We start from the raw sequence: 13,878 nt of genomic DNA on the forward strand, positions 1-13,878 counted from the left end.
CAAGCAAAGCAAAAAAGCCGCCGGAAACGTTAAAAAGCCTCCGGAAAAGCCGTCGGAAATGTGACCGCCGGAAAACCGTCGGAAATAAGTCTCAAAGCCGCCGGAAAATTCCGCCGGAAAACAGTGATTTTCCTGTAGTGGTAGATTTTAGCCAATATTACCTTGATTAATTATTTCACATGTTCTTATTCATTTACTTTAATTTATATGGTAGACAAGGGCGGTTCCAGCTTCTTTTTTTAGGGTGGGCAAAAAAAAATTTGTGGAGGATGGATAAAGATGCTTAGGATTGATAAAATTAGGGAAAAAATATTTTTGATGGGGGACAAAATACCCAAAATATTCCAAAATATCACCTCTAAATATTAAAAAAAAAATTTAAGGGTGGGCATTTTCCCACCCTGAGTCTTTGGTGGATCCGCATATGATGGTAAAAAATTTAATTCATGTTAATTTTGTTAAATGCAATATATAACATTTTTACAAATCATGTTAGTTATAAAATTTCTAACTTGTCATATTGACTATATAACACATGTGAAAACTTGCTTATCAAAAGCAAAAAAGTATATGCATGTATGCAATGGTATGTAGGTCGGTACACTATATTGAATATTGACTTGTTAGGCCAACGAGCCCTCAAAATGATAACTCTAGAAAATCTTTAAATTTTTTTAGGTTGGTGTTTACCTTTATGGTGTAGGATGTTTGAAAAATCTAATCATAGTTATATACAAATAAATGTCTGGATTATAATTAAACATGAGTCATAATGACATGTGACATTATTGCTCTATTATAATTTGTAACAATCCAAACTCTTAACCATCGAGATATTATATGTTTTGGTATAATAGCCTCATGATTTTGTCCTCTTGATGTAACTTCCCAAAAATTCACCCATCTTAGGACTACTCTTATATGAGCATGCTTAATTTTAGAGTTTCTTCTAAAATTTCAACTACTACACAAAAATATGTCTCGATGTTTAAGCATTTAGCTTTATTTTCACAAAAGGTTTTAGAATCTCCCCTACTTAGATAACTGTCATCCTCGTCAGTTTCCTTATCGTAGAATCATCAACAAGATAGATAGGATTCTAATGGTAGAGATGACATCTTTCGGCATAGTGTATTGCTATGATATTATTTTGTAATAGCTCAAACTCTAAACTATCGAATTATTGTTCGTTTTGAACTAATGACCAACAGTTTTGTCAATTTGGTGTAACTTCCTAGAAAGTCACTCATCCTATGATTGTTGTCGCACAATTATGCTTAACTTTAGAGTTTCTTATTGAAATTCTAACCATTTCATCAAAAGACACCTCGAGGTTTAAGAGTTATGCTTTTTTTTTTTTTTGAGGGGTTTCACACTAGGCTTCTTCGTTAAGCACAATCCCTTTGTCTTCTTCTTCTTCCTCCCTCCCTCCTCTTTCTCTCTCCCCTTCCACCCTACTGTTACTTTCCTCACACCAACAACTTCATGGGAGGTGTTATAAGTGCTGAAAGGGAATAAATGAAGTATTGGGTAGTAATGGATGCAGTTCACATGATAAATTTACAGTTGGTTGTTGATAGTACTTAGTCAAAGATGATGCTTCCAAATGGTGGAGTTTTTAGTTTTATGTCGTATACAAAAAACATATGCATGCATTATGCTAGGATACCTTATTTCACTCATTTTCATAATTAAGTGTTATATGATAGGAGCCACCACTTGAACATGTAGGGATAGTCAACTTTATAATCCTATCTATTTGACAGATGATTCTAAGCTAATGATGCAAATGAGGATGTTAATTATTTAAGCGGGGGATTCTGACATTTGTTAAGTAGAATGAAACTGAACTCGTAGACATCGAATGACCTTTTGAAGCAACGATTAAACTTTTATTAGAAACACTAAAGTTAATTGTGCTCATATGGGAGCACTCCCAAGATGTATATAAAAGGCATTTAGGAAGCCATTAAGCTAAAGTGAACAATATCTCGATGATTGAAAATTTAGATTTTTATAATAACTATCCAATTGAGCCCTGAGAAAAACAGTATAATAGATCATTGGCTCCAACCTCGACATATAAATAAATGTAGCCCATCCGTTCTCATAGCAATTCATGAAGAAAAATGAATCTAGAACTACTTAGTTGAGCCACAAAGAACAGAGGACCTCATCCTTGCCCACAAAAAGAAGGAAAAAATCAGCCAAAATAAGTTCATCCAGTCAGGAATGGAACTACCATACCAACTAGCACATATCGATAATTCATATGAATCCAAAAATACAGGCAATAAGGCATGCTTAAAAGCTCCATCATGAAATAACCAGGAGAATAACAGTATAATCTTATCTGAAATAGAGTCATAAGATGTTTCAAGGTAGCTCATATTTGAAATTTTATTTTATGCATTTTTGACTTATCAGAAACATAATCCTTCTCTCATAAAATATCAATATTTGTTCTTCCTTCACCAAAAAAACATCCTATATCACTCAAGCCAAAAAATATGGTGCATAATTTCTTCTCTATGCAATTATGATAAAAAAATTAGTAATCAAATTAGAAGTTTTTTTTAACGTACCTTTGGTCAAGTCAATAGAATGAAATCAATCTTACCGCAATAGGTTTGGCAATCATTGCAATCACAATAAGGCTTCGTTTGGGACAACTTTTTATTACTTCTGAAAGCAACTTTTTAGTACATAAATATCATATGTAGATCCTCCTTATTTTCTCTATATTTCTCCATCAAACCTCTTAATAAATGTATGGCTTCCATAGTCGACCTACCCGGCATGAATCCAAATTGATTTTGAGAAACATTAGTATCACGCCGTAACCTATGCTCCATAACTCGCTCCCATAGTTTTAAAGTATGACACATTAACTTAGTACATCTATAATTCATCCAATTTTGTGCATCACCTTTATTCTTAAAAATAGAAATTAACACACTCATTCTTCACTTTTTTGTATAATACTAACTGTTTTAAGAAGCAGTAAGAAAGCCATCCCAAATGAACCAACTTCATTTAGAACAACTTTCTTATCACTTTACTTTTCAGAACACAATCCCAATTTATATTTGATCATTGTTTTAAAAATTTTTCTTTACAGAGAAGCTGCTTTCTATAACAACTTGTCAATTACTTTTATGTTCGGCTCAAGTAGAGCTTCTTCATCAAGCTCTAAGGTCTCGTTTGAGACGACTTTTTTACTATTTCTTAAAGCAATTTTTTTAAAAAATTTTAATTTTTATACTAAAAAATTATTTTGAATAACAATAAAAAATCATCCCAAACAAAATCAAAGCAATAAAATGTGAACGAACATGTAGATTTCTCTCTCTTATCCCGGCCTATGTGATGTGTGCCCAGTTAGACGAGGAGAAGCTTCCCCTCTTAAAATTTCAGCTTAACTGGTGACAACTGAGAAGCGCGTGCTGCTCCATCGAATCTAGAAGCCTATCTGGGAAAGCAAAAATTCAAAGATCTAACCAAAGATCTAACCAAAGATCTAACGGCTAAAAAAAACCTTCTGGACCCAACATAACATAACATTCTTCCTTTGTCACCGAATCCTCAAAGTTGGTCAACTTCCAGAAGCCATCCAACTTTGTATATATATCCCATAAAGTTACAACTCAGCACCACAAACGAAAGAAGCAAAGCACAAATCAAACATGGACTCTAACAGAGTTAGGTGGCCTCTTCTTCTTCTTTTGGTCATCACGAACACCCATTTCTTTCCTAAGCAGGCAGAGGCCAGGCCAGTTTCCTCAGTTCAGCAGGAGGGTAAGTTTTCTGTCTTGTAGTTCTGGCTTTCTATTTGTGTTTTTTCTTTTTCTGATAGGATAGAGTTATATAAAGGATTTTCTTTTGTCTGAAACAGGGTACGTTAAAGAGCTCCAGTTGCTGGGGTTGATGTGCCGCTGCTGTGACGGTGTCGACGGCGAGTGCCGGAGCTCGTGGGGTCCTACTTGCGCCAAACTTGACTGCAAGCCGTGGAAATTCTTTTGATGCATAGGAATTTGAATTTTGTAGGGTGTTAGGAATCTCCAACGGTCGTTTTGGAGATAGATCAGAGGTTCTGTCATCGGACTCTTTATCATTTGGCTAAGAGGAAGATGACAAGCTTTTTTTTTTTTTTTTTTTTTACATGATATTACTTTTTTAAAAAAAAATCTTGTAAATAGTCTCGGATTTAGATGTTTAGATGTTCAAAATACTTTTCCTCGTAGTTGATTTGGCGCAAATTCTGCAATGATGCATTGAGTAGTATTCCAGAAGATCAAATTGGAATTCAGCTTGATTTTGTTTGAATTAAGCAATGTTCTGGCGCTTAATTTCATTTAGTTAGCCATCTGTACTCTCTGAAAATTTGAGTAGAGACTCTGAAGGCTTAAACCAGTCGAATTAGTGATGCTCTGTTGGGACAGAATCGGTTTAACATGTTTGAGTTGTGCCACTTTGTCCTTGTGATCATCACATAGGGCTGTTAGCCCCTTTTATATACAATTAGAGGTTCAACTGAGTCAAGCCGACTTGCGAACCGGCTCTAACTCGACTCGAGCCCGTGAGTCAAGTTTATCAAGTTTCGAGCTCAAGCAGAATTTTAAAGTCCTGGGGTTATCGAGCAAGATTTCGATCCTCAAGAAACTCTGCTCGAATACATGTCGAGCGGTTACTGAAGGTGGAATAACGACGCAGCTTGGACGCTGAAGGCCGATGAAATTGTGGGAAGGGCTTGGACATGAAAAGTGGGCTTGGGTGGGTTCGGACGCGGTAGGCAAGCTCAGATGCGAAGGCAGAATCTCAGAAGACGAGGGTGGGCAACGGTCCCCGGACTTTAAATCGGAGCTCGTACCGTAGAATCGAGCCGCTCGACGAGCTCGGTTTCAACAACGAGCCGAGTTTTAGCGCACCATTTGAGCTCGACTCAAATTCGAGCTCGAAATTTGGCTCACGAGTTGAGCTCTAGTTAGACCTGTCTCGAACTCGGCTAGACTCGTTTGCAGCCCTATATATTAATTTACTAATAAGACAGTGCAACCGATTTCTATTGTTGTCTATGTCTTGTTTGATCATGAATATTCTAAGGTGGAATATTCATCAAATTGTTGCACTCACTATGAAACATCTCTTTTTCTTCAGGTGTCATACCTCTCAAAATATTTCTCTCCCTGAGGAAACATAATTAGGCGCTCTTCTGGACTTAAAATTAGGTGTTGATTGTTGAATTTAGATTTGCCTGTAGATCAAACCAAATTATAATGAGAATTGATATATAATAAAAAAAATTATCTTGATCGGGCATGAATCTCGGAGCAAAATCAAGATTGAAAACTTCAAAAATTAAATAGGAGATCATATGAACTCCGATTTCAGCAAGCTTATAATCGAACTGAACGTCTCGGAAATACAAACCCAACGACACCACATTCAACTCAATCCAAGCCAAAATGAATCTAAATCAAAGACCCGAAACACATTTGGAAGGTTTAATCCATAATTTGGATTACCAAACAGTTTTCAAACATAACATGCTTATAGTTGAATCGAGCGGCTCGATAAGACGAATCCAACGAGCCCAAGATCGTTGAATTTTGAAATCATTAAGACATTCAAATGCCTAATAAACGGTTTATGATGAAGGAATTCAACATCGGTCGTCCATTCAAACCACTCACAATTTACCCTTGATCTTCCTCCTATTTAATGTTTATGCCACTCTAAAAAAAATATAAATAGGCTCCTCATTTTGCATAGAGGAGGAGGCCAAAGGAGGGGAAGAAAGAGGCCCGAGCAAAAAAAGAAGAGAAGGAAGAGACTCCTAGACCATCGTCGGACTTCCACCCGGCATCCGACCGACGTTGTACTTCTGCCTGATCACCAACTGACGCTGGAATTAAGTAAGGAAGCAATAATAGAAGGAGAAAAAGGAAGAGAAGAAAGAGAGCTCTCTTGTCACCAGACATTTCCTTAACCATCGCCGGACTTCCACCTACCGACACCGGAGTTCTGCCCGAATGCAATCTGATGTCGGAGTACTTCCCAGCCACCGGCTGACGTCGGACTTCTACTCAATGTCGGACCTCCGCTCGTCGCCGGATTTCTACCCTACGTCGGACTTTTACCCGACGCCAGACTTCTTCCTGTCGCTGGACTTTTGTCGGACTTCTATTTGACGCCAGATTTTTGTCCATCAACAGACTTCTACCCAATGCCAGACTTCCACATGTTACCGGATTCCTATCAAACACCGGACTTCCACCCATCACCAGATTCTTACCCAATGTTGGACTTCCGCCCGTCATCAGACTTCTGTCGGACTTCTGCCCGTCGCCAAACATTCGTCGGACTTCTATCCAATGTTAGACATACTTTTATCGTTGGACTTCTACCTAACGTCATCCTTCCGACCTCTGTCATCCGATAATAATCATTATGACCTCCGTCGCCCGCCGACTATGGTTCTTTCGACTTATGTCGCTCACCGACTACAGTCCTTCCGACTTTCATCGCCAGACAATGATCTTTATGACCTGCGCCACCCACCGACTATGATCTTTCCGACTTTCATTGCCCACCGACTATAGTCCTTCCAACCTCCACCGTTAGACAAAGATCATTATGACCTTCGTCGCTCGCCCACTACGGTCCTTCCAACTTATGTCACCCACCGACTACAGTCCTTCCAACCTTTGTCGCCAGACAACGATTATTATGACCACCGTCGCCCGCTGACTATGATTCTTCCGACTTATGTCGTCCACCGACTACAATCCTTTTGACATCCGTCACTAGACTATGGTCATTCCGACCAAACGAATATGTCAACAATGATTCTTTATATTCCCACCATATAATGTACACCATATGATATACATTAAGCCAAGGCCTTCCCCCCTAAGGAATGACCTCATTTGTAATCAACTGCAAATATTAGTGGATTCATTCAAACTGTGCTAAGCCTCATAGTTTTCCCCCTTTTTATGTTTTTCCATGTAAAAATCTTGGTGTCTCCTATAAATGTTGCACCCTCTCTTTTTATCTGATTGCATGCTGGATCTTCGTAGAAAGCTAAGACTTTAAAGTTTATATTTCTCTACCGCCACGAATACTCTAAGACACAACAAGAATATCGAGTGAAAAGAGATCATAGAAATAGATAAAGAAAGAAAGAATTCTATAGTGAAGCTATGAGAATTTTATAAAGTGAGCTTGCATATAAAAAATTGAGCCAATCTCTTGACCATAGATTTTGTTTGGGGTTTAAGCATTACATAATTGGCTGCATTTATGGTCGTACAAAAAATAAAAAAGTACAAGCATTATGTAACTCAATTATAATGTCAAACTTGAATAAATTGTTAGTTGAACAACTAAGAAGTCACTAGCTTGGCATGTATAGATGAACAAATATCCAAATAGTTGATTAATAGTTTCCCATATGAATGATGTCGTCCTCTTGAAGAGAGGTGTTGAGGTTAACTTGCTAGTTTGTACTCACCGCTTGGGACGAGTCCATAAAATGTAGTTAATTGCTTGGGATGAGTTCATTTGTAGACTAGTGATTTCCTTTTGAGCTAAGACTAAGTAGATCGAGTTGATTTAACTTGAATCGGACTTGAACTAGGCTAACCTTGCTTGAACTTGGCCGAGTTGGCTTGAACCCAACTTTCACTACTTCTTGCCTGGAGTTACTTCCTTCAACCCTTATCATTGATCCTCCTCCATTCATTTAGTTCTCATTCTTCAAAGTTTGAAACATTTAGTACTCTCTAGCTATATAAGTTGTACTCAACTGATAAAATTGTCTCAGCCTCATTTTAAAGTGAAAAGGGCATGTACCAAATCATCGTTAATGGAGTAGTCTTTAGTGCCCACAGAATTAAGAGTATTAATTAGGCCCATTTGCTTGTGCGCTTTCCCTTCTTTAACAAATTTAGTATTAGCTTATTCGACGCTCCAACTTTCCCATTCCTCTTAGGGCAATGGATCGAGATAAATTTGAGCCAAATTTTCTAGGTTTGTTGAAATTCTTTGTCCTTCTTGTCTGAAAACTATGGACTATTACTAGTAATAATCACCATGAGAAGAAATACCTATAAATGATGTTAGTCTATATGAAATTGCACACAACTTTTACCATGATTTTGCTAGTGCCTTTGTTTAATTCTATTTTTTGAAGTATTCTTTTGTGACTAGAATGTACTTCTTCTATTACTTGGCAAGAGGGAATAGACCAATTAGATCCCTGCCTCAAACAACAAATGACCATGAACTTAAAATTGGCTACATATTGTGAGATGATTGAAATTGTATGGATATAGACTTCTGGTATTTGAGGAACCTCTTCGAAAATTTCTCTACAGCTTTTCCAAATATTGGCCATAAATACTCATGTCTCAAAAGTATATTTGCGAAACTTCTTCATCTAAAATTATCACACCGGACCAAAGTGAACCTCTTTTAGAATACTGATAACTTTATATTCCCTTACACATCTTAAGTAGGATGCAGTTATTGACTTTCTGAAAAATTCAACATCAATGAAAAGATATTGAACCATCTTAATTTTAAGTCCCCTTAAATCCTTCATATATTCAATAATATTAACCGACTTCAATATTCAATTAATGGATATGTTTAACTAAGCCTTGATGGTCAATTGAGTTCCATAATCTCTGCTCTGTGATTGTTGTGCAAGTTAGTTTTAAAAATAGGTCTTCCATCATGATTTGCCATGTTAGATAGTATGTTAATTAGTTTTGATCTTTGGGAATACACTCACTTTTGAACTACTCAAATTTCATAATCTCAACTTTTACTTTAAATAAGTATTATGAAGAACTTCTTTCCTTGGTTCATACAACCCATTGATTTGATTTACAACAGATTTTCCTCTCTTTTAGACATAAACCAAGTTTCTAGCTTTTTTATGACTCCCAATGGAATTCTCCCTCTTTTAGATAGAATCTAAGGTTTTGGTCTCTTATGACTCTAAAAAGATAGAATTATAAATATTTTTATATTCATATTTTCAATCTTAGATAGAATCTCAAAAGATTTAGCTCCTCATATCTCCCAACAAATATTTTTCATATCAAAACTCACTTCATTTAATTAGTATAATACACATTCCATTTAAGTGTAATCATTAATGCATAAAAAAACTCGATGCAAAATTTTCTAACTTGTTATAACGGTAGGCAATAGAAAGAGATAAACAAAGAAAGAATTATGTAGTGAAGCTATGAGAATTTTATAAAGTGAGTTTACATATAAAAAATTGAGCCAATCTCTTGACTCTTCATTTATAGATTTGGTTTGGGGTTTGAGAATTACATAATTGGCTGCATTCATGATCGTACAAAAAATAAAAAAGTATATGCATTATGTAACTTAATTATAATGTCAAACTTGAATAAATCATTTACTGAACAACTAAGAAGTCAATAGCTTGGCATGCATAGATGGACAAATATCCAAATAGTTGATTAGTAGTTTCCCATATGAATGACGTCGTCCTTTTGAAGAGCCCTTGAGGTTGACTTAATAGTTTGTACTCACCTTCTTGGGACGAGTCCATAAAATATAGTTAATTGCTTGGGATGAGTTCATTTGTAGACTAGTGATTTCCTTTGAGCTAAGACTAAGTAGATTGAGTTAGGTTAAACCCCCCCCCCCCTGCGGTTAAAAGTTTAGCTGAAGCAAGGTTATATTCAAAATCATTTAATATGTACACTATAAAGTATGACATAATAAAATTTATGAGAAATTCTAAAAGAGATAAATGTAAAGGAGAAAGATGAGTATATTCAAAAATTTATATCGATTGAAGCTTAAGTTCAAATGCACCCTAATACTTAAATAAAAAAGGACAAGGAAAGTGAACTAGTACACATAATAGTTCTCTAATGAACTTCTAATTTATCTACAAGCATAACTAATCTCTAATTTATATTTTTTATTTTTGCATTTAGAAGTCAATTTTACACTAGATACATAGTGATAGATTCAATACAAGCAAAAGCAAGGGTGACTAATTAGGATCGATGATTATTATAACTTTTTAAATCAAAATTACAACTTTATTTATTTTAAATTACTTCTAGATTATAATATGTTATCTTATATGTTAGTAATTTTAAATCATCAATTTTTTTTTCTTCGACTATTAAGAGATCAATGGGTGATTTTTACTATTGCTTGAAGACAAACAAGAGTTAAAGACGAGGAGAATTTATTAAGCATAAATTATGAACTATTTATTGTGTTTAAATTAAAAAAACTTATTTTAGATGTATTTTTGTAGGAAATATACAAAAAAGGCAAAAAAAAAACCTACAAGTTTTAAACAACAACACAATGCCATTAGACAAAGTCTCACAATATTATGATTGTCAATGTCGAGGTGCCAAATTCAAACATTACAACACAAATTTCTCTATTTTCCAGAACACCACAATGACATTAAGGTTAGCGCCACTGTGCCCATATTCAACACCGCAACATTGGAGCCTTGAGAAAATGAGTGATGGAGCGCTAAGCCTTGTAACACCTCAACGTCAAAAGTCACATTTAAGCATTATAGTGCTTAAATTATGGAGTGCCACAATGAAGTAGTTATGAAAATGAAAAGTTGCGCATACTCAGCTAAAAAACACATCTATTTACCCATTATCATACCAGGTCAGCCAACACCGTAGCAGAGCAGGCATCAAAAAACTGAGGTGCTAGTTCATTTTATATCATCGTGGCACCACCTTATCAAGTCCCATGGAACCTTTAACTCATTTGTGACTCACTATTAATAGTTTTTTAGTTTTGTTGTTTAAAGAGTTCTATCACTTGAGCAAAAATTTATAATTATTAGTGTGTTTCTTTGATACCCCCCTTAGAGTAAAGTTTAAGGGAGACTAGAGAGGTGCAATATACTTATATTGGGAGATCTTAGCCTATCTTATGAGAGAAACTCTATTTTTTGGAGAAAGGAGTGTAGAGAAGATCAATTAATCCTTTTGGGTGATAATTTTCTTATTACTTTCAGTCTTCCCTTATATCTCTTCTTTCAATGAATGAAATAAAAATGAGTTTACTTGTTCTATTTTTCATGCCTAGCTAATTCTCTAGTTTTGAGCTAATAAAGTAAAAGCATATCTAGTACTAATGTAGACTCTTTTGCCTTTAATTAATATATAGATATTTTCAATATCTCTCATTTTTTATTTAATGCATACAGTGGTCATGTGTTAATATCAAGTGTGATGTATAGTCCCGATGGAGGAATGCTGGAAAAATTAGGAGTATTGGAATGGAATGTTGGCATGTCTAGACATATGATGTTTGAAGATTTTAGATTCTATGGAGATAATAAAACTATAAGAAGTACATAAACCTTTCTTTTCACCCCTATACTAGGGATACATATGTTGTGATACCTATCTAAAATTAGAGTCTCGTTAAAAGACTATATTGTTGAATTCATTAGTCTAAAATATTTTATCCACATTAGTATCAAATCTTCTTGCAAGTATTCTTTAACTGTTAAAAACTCAAAAATCATTTTTACTTTTAATAGGATAAATTCTACATTTGAATTAAGATGTTGTAGTTTAATTATAATAACGCATAACATTTTCTCGTGAGATCGACACTCTACTCTAACACTTTATTACTTGATCATCACATATACTTTTGTATTCTAGTGGATTTTCATTAAATTTATATCAAATAAAACCTAAGTATATAGTTACATCAATTCAAAGCAAGCACCAATTCAAGCATTTATATTCTCATATATTTATTTGATAATAATATTCATCATGCTCCTATATCAATATACTACCAATTTAATAATTAATAATGAACGTTATGATAGCTATCACATCATTGATCGATTTCTTTTTTACTTGCTAATTAGATTTAGTGAAATAAGTGGGTTACAGCCTACTAGTTGGCCTGCCAAGATACTCATTGAGTTCACCTCTTCTGAGTGTAGTCATTTTAGGCCAGCTTCGCGATTCATCTTTTATTTCTCTTCCATGATTTGTTGGAACCATTCCAATGATATAAATTATCACTATTGAGACTATTTCAATGCAAGCTTCATCTACAGGCGTATTCCTTGGTCTACTTCCTACATTAATCAGAACAAACTCTTTTAATTTATCTACCTTTATCCAGTCATTGTTTAAGCTCCTAAGGTTTCAGCACTTTGCAGTATCATGGTCATGATTGTGATTATATATCGATTGCTCCGACTGATCATGAAGGTGCCCTCATGGTGTCAATCTTTGAAAAACTTGTTATTCTAAATGGCCACCAACAAACTTAGTAATATATCAAAATCCCAATGGAGCCTTAGGTTTCATTCGGGACGGTTTTCTTACTGCTTAAGTGACTTTCTAGTTAAAAAATTTTAATTTTTTGCTAAAAAATCGCTTTAAAAAGCATGAAGAAAGCCTACCCAAACGAAGCCTTAGTCTGCAATTGATGAAAGTGAGGTGCTTGCGACCTCTTACCATGATTATCATCTCGCCACTCATTAGCTCATAATTGCCCCTTAAAGAGAGGAGTTTTTTGATAGTGCGTATTTCTTAGTCATTATAAAATCTTTTTGGCCCCTGATAAATCTTCTCCTTTCTTCTCGTTGGTATAGCTACGTTGGTTTTAGTATAATACTCTTTTGCATTATTGTGACTTTAGTGAGTTCCAATAACTGTTAATCAGGGGTGTCAATTTTTAACACGACTCGAAACCCGACCCGAAGCCGACCCAGAAAAATCCTGATTTGGTCAACCCGTTTGTGAAACGGGTCGAGTTCGGGTTCGGATATACGACCCATTTAAAAAATGGGTCCGATTCGGATTGACCCGAAAACCCGCGGGTCGACCTGATTTGACCCATGAAATTCAATTTCACGCATCACCCATCTGTCAGCCTGTCGCCCGAGTAATGTAGCTCCTTGGTTCCTGCTTCATTTGCATGGCTCCTACCTCATTTGCTGCAAATCCTGTGATTCATTAATGGCCTTTACATGCTAGCAAATTGCGTGAGAAATATCATCTTGAACTTAGAAAACGATATAATCACTCCAAATGGAAGGCATGAGAATCAACACAGTTGATTCTTTGAAAGTTTTTATGAATATTATAGATGTTTTCTTATTTTTTTATAAAAAAAGTTCATCTGTTTATTTCTTTTAGCTACTTTTCACAAAGGGGTTTGATCATAAAAGAGTGAGAAAACAATAAGAAAGTCATAGACAAAACTAAGTGTGATTGTAATCTAAAAAAATAAAGCACTAAGGCTTCATTTGGGATGACTTTCTTTATGTTTTTTAAAGCAGCTTTCTAGTATAAATATTATACTAGAAAACTGTTTTACGAATCAGTAATAAAGCCGTCCCAAATAAAACCTAAGAAAGCTATCTCAAAAAGACCCTTAATATCATGCAAAAATATTTTTTTTTTTTCATACATACATTACTAGTTAATCTTAGTGGTGCATATTTTTATAATCAATATTAACTTATAGTGAAATCCTATTACTAAGATAAACCTACCTAACATTCATCTATATTTTAATATATTTTTTCTCCATTATTAAAATAAAACACAACTCTTAGTGATCTGTTGGTAGGGAGCTTTGGCTCTAATTTAAGAGATCATGTATTCAGGCTTTGCGCAAGTAATAGGGGTGTCAATTTTGGGTCACGGGTTGGGTTCGGGTCGAACCCGGAACTGACCCGGGTTCAAACGGGTCGACCCTAACCCGACCCGGGTAGATAAACGGGTCAGAAATCCGAACCCGGATCCGACCTTGCGGGTTGCCGGGTTAACCCAACCCGACCCGGTTTAGGGTTCT

At 35.3% G+C, this 13,878-nt stretch overlaps 1 long non-coding RNA gene across 1 annotated transcript; it reads left to right on the forward strand.

Moving 5' to 3' along the window:
- Positions 1 to 3,662: 3,662 nt before the first annotated feature.
- LOC110114605 lies at positions 3,663 to 4,267 on the forward strand. The gene is made up of 2 exons (XR_002305250.2): positions 3,663 to 3,798; positions 3,896 to 4,267. It is a non-coding gene; the product is annotated as an uncharacterized LOC110114605 (long non-coding RNA).
- The last annotated feature ends 9,611 nt before the right edge of the window (positions 4,268 to 13,878 follow it).

The sequence above is a fragment of the Dendrobium catenatum genome, unplaced genomic scaffold (assembly GCF_001605985.2).
Source record: "Dendrobium catenatum unplaced genomic scaffold, ASM160598v2 fragScaff_scaffold_124, whole genome shotgun sequence".
In the NCBI taxonomy this organism is placed as follows: Eukaryota; Viridiplantae; Streptophyta; class Magnoliopsida; order Asparagales; family Orchidaceae; genus Dendrobium; species Dendrobium catenatum.